The sequence below is a fragment of the Ranitomeya imitator genome, chromosome 1 (genome assembly GCF_032444005.1).
Source record: "Ranitomeya imitator isolate aRanImi1 chromosome 1, aRanImi1.pri, whole genome shotgun sequence".
NCBI lineage: Eukaryota > Metazoa > Chordata > Amphibia > Anura > Dendrobatidae > Ranitomeya > Ranitomeya imitator.
In genome coordinates, this window is record NC_091282.1 from 917,607,835 (window position 1) to 917,616,526 (window position 8,692).

Here is an 8,692-nt window from a genome sequence, read left to right on the forward strand (position 1 = left end):
GGAATTAATTATAACTGGAGAAGAGAGAAACTAATTATAACTGGGGAAGTGAGAGAGCTCACACTTCAACCCCCATTGATGTAGTGACCTCCTGCAGTGACCAGGTACTTACATCACTTGTCTGCTCTTGGAACCAGCCACCAAGACTGGCATTTGTTTATTCAGTGGCAGAGAAGTGCATGGGCTTCCTCTGTTGTTCTGCCCATTAATGTGCAGCAAGTTAATTCACAATGTAGTACCAGTTGTCACAATTAGAGGTCATTAGGTACACATTTATCCTGTTCCTGTATTCAGGAGCATTTCTCTTTAAGCCCTGTGTTCTGATTAGAATTGCCCCCTGGTTTCCAGGGCAAGAAGGTTGTTGCCATTTTCCTCCGGACCTTTGAGTCTTGCACACATGTCCTGGCTCTCTCTTCCTGCAGATAATTGCTCTTGATAAGCGGATTCTGGTGAGGCACAAATGTACCTTCATGTTTGTGTTAGAACAGCTATGCAGCCACTGTATAGCAGAGTGTGTAGTTATACATGTTGTGCTTTGTTTCACATTGCTGTTTCTCTATATGCAGATAGATGCTTGCCTGTATAAAGTAGTACAATGCTGACAGCCTGAACTTGCCCTAAGAGAGCCATGATAACTGTGTATCTGCCTTATTCTGTGTTCTGTGTTAGCTCTGTAATCTCTGATATTCATTTTATTGCATCCCGTAACATGCTGTAATGTGCCAAGTACTGATGCACTGCTATTTCCTTTGTAGTTTTTACCTGATCATCCATTATATCGCATATCTCACAATATCATCTACTATTGTTGTTCATCGTTCACCATCTCAATAAATATAGACTTAAAAGCCTGTACAGTCTGTTTACTGAGGAATTGGATGAAGTTTATCTGTATGCTAGAATCCACACAGCATATGTGGAGGAAGGCAGAACATCTGTTTATAGGATTTTTTTCACACCGTTTGGAGCCAGTGGTCAGGGATGAATATTGAGATTTGCATTGATCCGACATATATGGGAGAAATACTTTCGGCGTTGTTGCGAAGGGAAAAATATCACACATTCACTCACATCACTGTAGGACCATTCTAACTCCTCCAAGTTAATCCATGATGCTATCCATGCCATTTTTCATCTCTATAGAAAGAAAAAATACCAATAGGAAACATGATGACAATATCTCCCGCCTGGGACCTCCAAGGATGAAGATATCTTGTAAGTTGGGAGGCTCATAAAATTCTAGCACATCCAACTACCAATCTCCATATAAGCTCACCAAAGGGCATAACCTTGATCTAACAAAAAACTGAGTTTGAGTGTTTCTCATTGTACATTTTGGAAGACATACTTTGCTGTCAGAGCTAATCCATAATCTTCTTGATAATACTTCTTGATAAGAAGCACATCTTCTTGATAATGAAAAACTTTTACTTTATTCAAATCCTCTTAAAAACATTGTTAGATATCAAGAAAGAATTGTATAGCTAGTCCCACATGAGAATAAAACTTTTATGCATTGCGACCCATGTGTGGGTCTTAATCATAATAAGTAAAAAACAAAACTCCTGACTTAATATCCTGCTCAGGAGAGAAAATGACATTTGTGAAACTGCTGATGAATAATCAATGTTAGAACACATACCAATCAATAAGGAACCCCATACACACAAGAAACTGTCATGGTTTGTTCAGGATTTCTTTGTCAGTACTTCTAGGGCTAATTTATGTGGCCTCTCTTTGGGTTGGGGAGGGCTATATTTACCCACCCCTGTGCTGTGCCCGTTGTCAGTTATACATCCGATCTCGGCTGAGCAGCTGACCCCATGAATACCTGTGCGTATTACTTATTCTTGTTTGCATGCTTGTGTATGACCCGGTCTGTTCCCTGTTTTTTGCATTTGTCTCCTGATTCAGTACTTTTCGTGATACTCCTGGTTTTGATCTTTGCTTTGTCCCCTGACTTCCTGCTCGCTAGTCCTTCTGGTACCTCGTGTCTCTCTCTGGCTTCTGACCCCGGATCGTCTCTTACCATTCTATTAGTCTCTCCCCTTGGCTAGCGCGCTGTCCTCTGGTCTGACTTCAGCTCACCTGACAATTCTCTTGGCTTCCCCGGCTCCTGTCATCATCCCTGGGAGTTCAGGACCTAACCCCGCCTCCCACCACTCCCACAGTGGCCACGTGCTGCGAATGCTGTTCACATGCAGGCGTGCTCACAACTAGGGTTGAGCAAAACGGATCGGACAAATTAAAAAAATCGCCGACTTTCGGAAAGTCGGGTTTCATGAAACCCAACCCGATCCTAGTGTGGGATCGGCCATGAGGTCGGCGATCTTCGCGCCAAAGTCGCGTTTCGTATGACGCATTCAGCACTATTTTTCAATGAAGGAGGATGCAGAGTGTGGGCAGCGTGATGACATAGGTCTCGGTCCCCACCATCTTAGAGAAGGGCATGATAGTGATTGGCTTGCTTTCTGTGGCGTCACAGGGGCTATAAAGGGGCATGCACGCCGACCGCCATCTTATTTCTGCCGATCGTAGCATAGGGAGAGGTTGCCGCAGCTTCATCAGAAGAAGGGATATAGTTAGGGAGGGAAGATTAAGGCCCGAAACTGCTTGTGCTGTTGCGATTTCCACTGTCCAACACCACCATTTGTTTGCAGGGACAGTGGAGGCTATATTTTTGTGCATCAGCTCTGTAGCTTATTAGGCTGCCTTATAAGGCTCCCTGATAGCTGCATTGCTGTTTTTGCATGTTGTGCAAACCAACTGCTTTTTTAAAAGCAAAAATCCTGTTGCTCCTTTCTGCACAGTTATCTTGTTTATTTGTCCACACTTTAATGTGCAGCAGTCCTTTTTATTGCTGCCATACTTGTCCTGAGATTATTGTAGGGAGATTGAAATTGTACTACAGTCCTTGTATTTTTTCATATATCTTCCAGACACTTTCTGCCACTTACATTGTGTTGTTTTATGCACAGGGCCCGAGGTTTGGTTTAGTCACCCCCCCAAAAAAAGTGAAATTCAAATTATCACAAAGTGGATATACTGCAGTCCTGTTAGTTTGTGGTATATCAGCCAGCCACTTTCTGCCACTTACATTGTGTTGTTTTATGCACAGGGCCTGAGGTTTGGTTTAGTCTCCCCCCCAAAAAAGTGAGATTCAAATTATCACAAAGTGGATATACTGTAGTCCTGTTAGTTTGTGGTATATCAGCCAGCCACTTTCAGCCACTTACATTGTATTGTTTTTTGCACGGGGCCTGATTATTTGTTCAGTCTCCCCCCCAAAAAACGGAGATTTAAAATCTCAACACGTTTATATACACCTTCTACCTTGCGTTACAGTACCATATAATGGTTGTTATTTTGATTAGATTTTCAAAAAAATGAGGAAGTCAGGTGGAAGAGGTCGTGGGCGGTGGTTGCGAGCTGGTATTGATGGTGGTGGTGGTTCATCTGGTGGTAGTGGCAAAAGCACAATAGCACCTAAGCCTGGAGGTGTTGAGCCAGCATCATCGTCTGGCTATACAAGGCCTCGAAGGCTCTTTTATCTGGGAGTAGGAAAACGGCTTTTAAAGCCGGAGCAGCAGGAAAAAGTTTTGGCTTTTCTTGCTGACTCTAGCTCTTTCGCCTCCTCTTCAGAAAGTTCCAAATATAAAAGCAGCGAGTCGTCAGTGGATGCTCTCGGTCAGGAACAAGACTTTTCCTTGTGTCCTTCACCCAAACCAAAAGTGAAGGATGCATCAGGCGACACTAGAGGTTACTCCATGGAGCTCTTTACACATTCCGTGCCTGGGTTAGAACGGGAAATTGTTAACTGCCCATTACAAGATGAATCGGACATGGAGTGCACTGATGCACAGCCACAGCTAGATTATAATGCTGTTCCATTGACTCAGATCACTACATTGCCCTCGCAGTGTACTGAGCCAGAATCTGACCCTGATGAGACTATGGTGCCCCGTCTCAAACGCTATAGCACCTTACACGGTGACATAGAGGAAGGTGCACATGACATTGAAGAGGAGGTGATAGATGACCCAGTTGGTGCCACTGCCAGTAGCTCAGAAGAGGAGGAGGATGATCCACAGCAGCCATCTACTTCGCAACAGCCGTCATCTGGCAGGCCCGTATCAGGCCAAAAACGTTTGTCAAAAACAGTTTTAGGACAGTGTGGCCATCCGGTGAAAGTAGCACAGCGTGCAATGCCTGAAAAGATATTCCATAGTAGGAAGAGTGCAGTGTGGCAATTTTTTAACCAAGATCCGAATGATCGGTCAAAAGTTATCTGTAAGAAATGCTCAAAGACCTTTAGCAGAGGGAAGAATCTTCAAAATTTAAATACAACGTGCATGCTTAGACATTTAACCAGCATGCACTTGCAAGCCTGGACTAACTACCAAACGTCCTGTACCGTTGGTGCACCTGCTCAGAATGAAGGTAGTCAGCAATGCTACATTGCTTCTCTCACTGTAAGCCCACCGGTTAGGACACCACCAGCAGCAAATGTGGAGGTATCGTCGCAAGGCAGTCAGGGAATCAAAAGGTTATTGGTAGGAAACACTGTATGTAGGCCAACATTGAGAATACCATAACCAACCCTCTCTCAATCCGCCATGTCCACCACCACCACCACCACCGCTAGTTCTACCATATGCACCTCTCCAGTCCAGCTCACCCTACAAGAGACTCTCGTTAGGAAAGGAAAGTACTCATCCTCTCATCTGCGTACACAGGGTTTGAACGCCCACATTGCTAGACTAATCTCGTTAGAGATGATGCCCTACCGGTTGGTTGAAAGCGAAGCTTTCAAAGCCCTGGTGGCCTACGCGGTACCATGCTATGACCTACCCAGTCGATACTTCTTTGCGAGAAATGCCATCCAAGCCCTCCACCAGCATGTCAAAGACCGCATTGTCCATGCACTGAGGAAGTCAGTAGAAAGGTGCACCTCACAACAGATGCATGGACCAGTAGGCATGGCCAGGGACATTATGTATCCATCACGGCACACTAGGTTAATGTGGTGGATGCAGGGTCCACATGGGATAGCCATAGTGGGACAGTTCTGCCTAGCCCACGGTCTAGGAAACAGTTGGCTGTAGGCATTCGCCACCCTTCCTCCTCCTCCTCCTCCAGAAGTGAAAGCTCGTCCACAGAGCACAGTCGCACGACCACTCCATCTGCAGCTGCCAGTGTAGCACACGAGGTGTCCCATTATCAAACAGCTAGTGGTAAGCGTCAGCAGGCTGTGTTAGAAATGAAGTGTTTGGGCGACAACAGACACACCGCGGAAGTACTGGCCGAGTACTTGCAGCAACAAACTCAGTCATGGCTGGGCAGTGTACATCTTGAGGCAGGCAAGGTAGTCAGTGATAACCGAAGGAATTTTATGGCTGCCATAGCCCTTTCAGAACTTAAACACATACCTTGCCTGGCTCACACCTTGAACCTGGTGGTGCAGTGCTTCCTCAAAAATTATCCGGCGTTACCAGCCCTGCTCCTGAAGGTGTGAAGACTTTGCTCGCACATCCGCCGGTCGCCCGTACACTCCAGCTGTATGCTGAACCATCAGCGATCGCTGAATGTTCCCCAGCACCGCCTAATAATTGACGTTGCAACAAGGTAGAACTCCACACTGCACATGGTTCAGTGGTTGTGCAAACAGAGGTGTGCTGTAATTAATTTGTGGGAGGATACACATACACGGGCAGGCAGTTGGATGGCAGACATGGAGTTGTCAGATGTGAAGTGGTCGAAGCTCCAAGACCTCTGTCAAGTCCTTCAGTGTTTTGAGGAAAGCACACGGCCGGTAAGTGCAGACGACGCCATCATAAGCATGAGCATCCCACTAATGTATCTGCTGATGCAAAGTTTGACGCACATTAAGGAGCAAGCATCTGCAGCCGAGGAGGAGGGAAGCCTTGATGACAGTCAGCCATTGTCTGCTCAGGGAACTCTCCTGGACGAGGTGGCGGACAAAGAGGAGGAGGAGGATGATGGGGATGAATACTTATGGGAGGAGGATGCTTCACAGGGGGCAATAGAAACTGGTGGCTCTGCAAGGTCAGGTACAGGGCTTTTGCGGGACACAAGTGATGTTGATTTGCAAGAAAGTGCTCCTCAACCCAGCACAAGCAGTGAATTGACACCTGGAACATTGGCCCACATGGCTGAGTATGCCTTGCGTATCCTAAAAAAGGACTCCCGCATTATCAAAATGATGACCGATGACGATTACTGGTTGGCCTGCCTCCTGGATCCACGATATAAAGAAAAATTACAAAATATCATGCCACATGAGAACCTTGAGCAAATATTGGCTACCAAACAAGCAATTCTTGTAGACCGTTTGGTTCAGGCATTCCCAGCACACAGCGGCAGTGATGGTTCTCACACGAGCCGTAGGGGGCAAGATGGCAGAGGTGTTAGAGGTGCACAAATCCGAAGTGGCGTTGGACAGAAGTGTTTTATGACCAGGTTGTGGAGAGATTTCGCAATGACCGGTGACACGACAGGTACCGCTGCATCAATTCAAAGTGACAGGAGACAGCATTTGTCCAGTATGGTTACGAACTACTTTTCCTCCCTTATCGATGTTCTACCTCACAGGTCATTCCCCTTTGATTACTGGGCATCTAAAATAGACACCTGGCCTGAATTGGCAGAATATGCATTACAGGAGCTCGCTTGCCCTGCTTCTAGTGTGCTATCAGAAAGATTCTTCAGTGCTGCTGGTTCAATACTGACCGAAAAAAGGACACGTCTGGCTACCCAGAATGTTGATGATCTAACCTTCATTAAAATGAACCAATCATGGATTTCAAATTATTTTGCCCCACCTTCTCCTGCTGACACGTAGCTTGCCTGAAAAAGTCTTGCTTTTGGCCTCCTTTTACTGACTTCTACACTTTCACCATTTGCAGCTGCTGAATGTCCACCAAAGGCCATTTTTATACCTCCCTATATGGGCTGACTCCCCACACAGGGCCGTGGTCACCACCTGGCGCAAGCACCCATGCGAGTGCCGTTTGCCTGGACAGGTGGGTGCGCCCACTCTTGGGCGACGACACTGGCACAGGGTCCCTCATAGTACAATGAAGTGTCTCTGACGGTTGTGGTGCACAACCAACCTCAGACACACCTTACCTTTACTCCCTATATCCGATCACTCACTCGCTCTTGTCACATGCATCTTAAAACATCTCCAGAATCCGACCTTTTCTCACCTTTGAAACTGCGAAGATTCTTACTGTCGCTCTTATTCATTCTCGTCTTGTCCATAAGCTGCTGGGTATTAATGGAACGTGTATTCTGGTAAGTGTGATAAGTGGGGGTGTCCCAGCTGAGGAGACAATTCTTCACAGAGAAGGAAAGAAGGTTGTAGTCCGAGAGCGGGAGAGGGGAGTTAGTAAAGTCGTGCAGCGAGCAGGGACGGGAGAATACCAGGTCCAGAGTATTCCCATCCTCATGTGTAGGAGAATTAGTAAACTGTGAGAGGCTGAATGAAGAAGTTAGAGAAAGAAGATGAGAGGCAGATTGGGAGAGGGGATCATTGATGGGGATGTTGAAGTCTCCCATGATAAGGGCGGGGATGTCACAGGATAGAAAGTGAGTAAGCCAGGTGGCAAAATGGTCTAGAAACTGGCGGGGGGAGCCTGGAGGACGATAAACAACCACCACTCGCAAGGAGAAGGGCTTAAAGAGTCTGACGGCGCGGACTTCAAAGGAAGGAAACGTAAGTGAGGGAACCGGGGGGGATGACCTGGAAAGCACATTGTGATGAAAGGAGCAAACCAACACCTCCACCCTGTCTGTTCTCAGGTCTGGCGGTATGTGAAAATTTCAGCCCACCAAATGAGAGAGCGGCAACGGCGGTGGTGTCTGAATGCTGGATCCAGATTTCTGGTATAGCCAGAAGGTTAAGGGAATTTGATAGGAAAAAAATGTGAGTGTAAGTTAGTTTGTTACACACAGACCGTGCATACCAGAGAGCACAGTGGAAAGTGATAGGAGAAGACATGCACTGAATGTTAATAAGATTAGCAGGGTTTCTATATGTAGCTGGAGGAGAGTAATGTATGCTCATGGAGGGAGGACCAGGGTTGGGGGAGATGTCGCCTGCAACTAGTAAAAGGAGTAAAAACAGAAAGAGCAGGTGGTGAAATGATTTGTGTGAACATTTTGAGTGCTGCATGGAGGTAGTGGATGGTTTGGAGTGGGTAAGAAATGTCAGTAGAGCCTCAGAGTTATACATGGGAGAGGGGAGAAGGGAGGGGTTGATATAGAGAGAGTGCCCAGAATGTGTTAAAGGGCGGGCGAGTTGTGAGAAAGCAGAAGTAAAAACAAATAAGAAGCAGATTGATGTGATCAATACATAATGTAGTATGACTGACCAAGAAGCATGATTGTTTGAAAAACTTATGTACCTTACCTGTCTCCTGCCCTGTCCAACTGCCATTGTCTAACTGCCAAGCACTTTATACTGTTGCACGCGCGACCCCACGCGCGTGCTATCCCAGCCAGATCAAAATATATATGAGATGAAATGTCTGCTAGCATCGGGCACCAAATGGCCACAATCAGCAATTAATCAATTAGCACAAAGCCGGAGCAGGCATTACTATGCAGGGTAAACAACCAATGCTGAACAAGGCCATAAAACAGTGGGAAAGAAAAAAACTAAAAAATT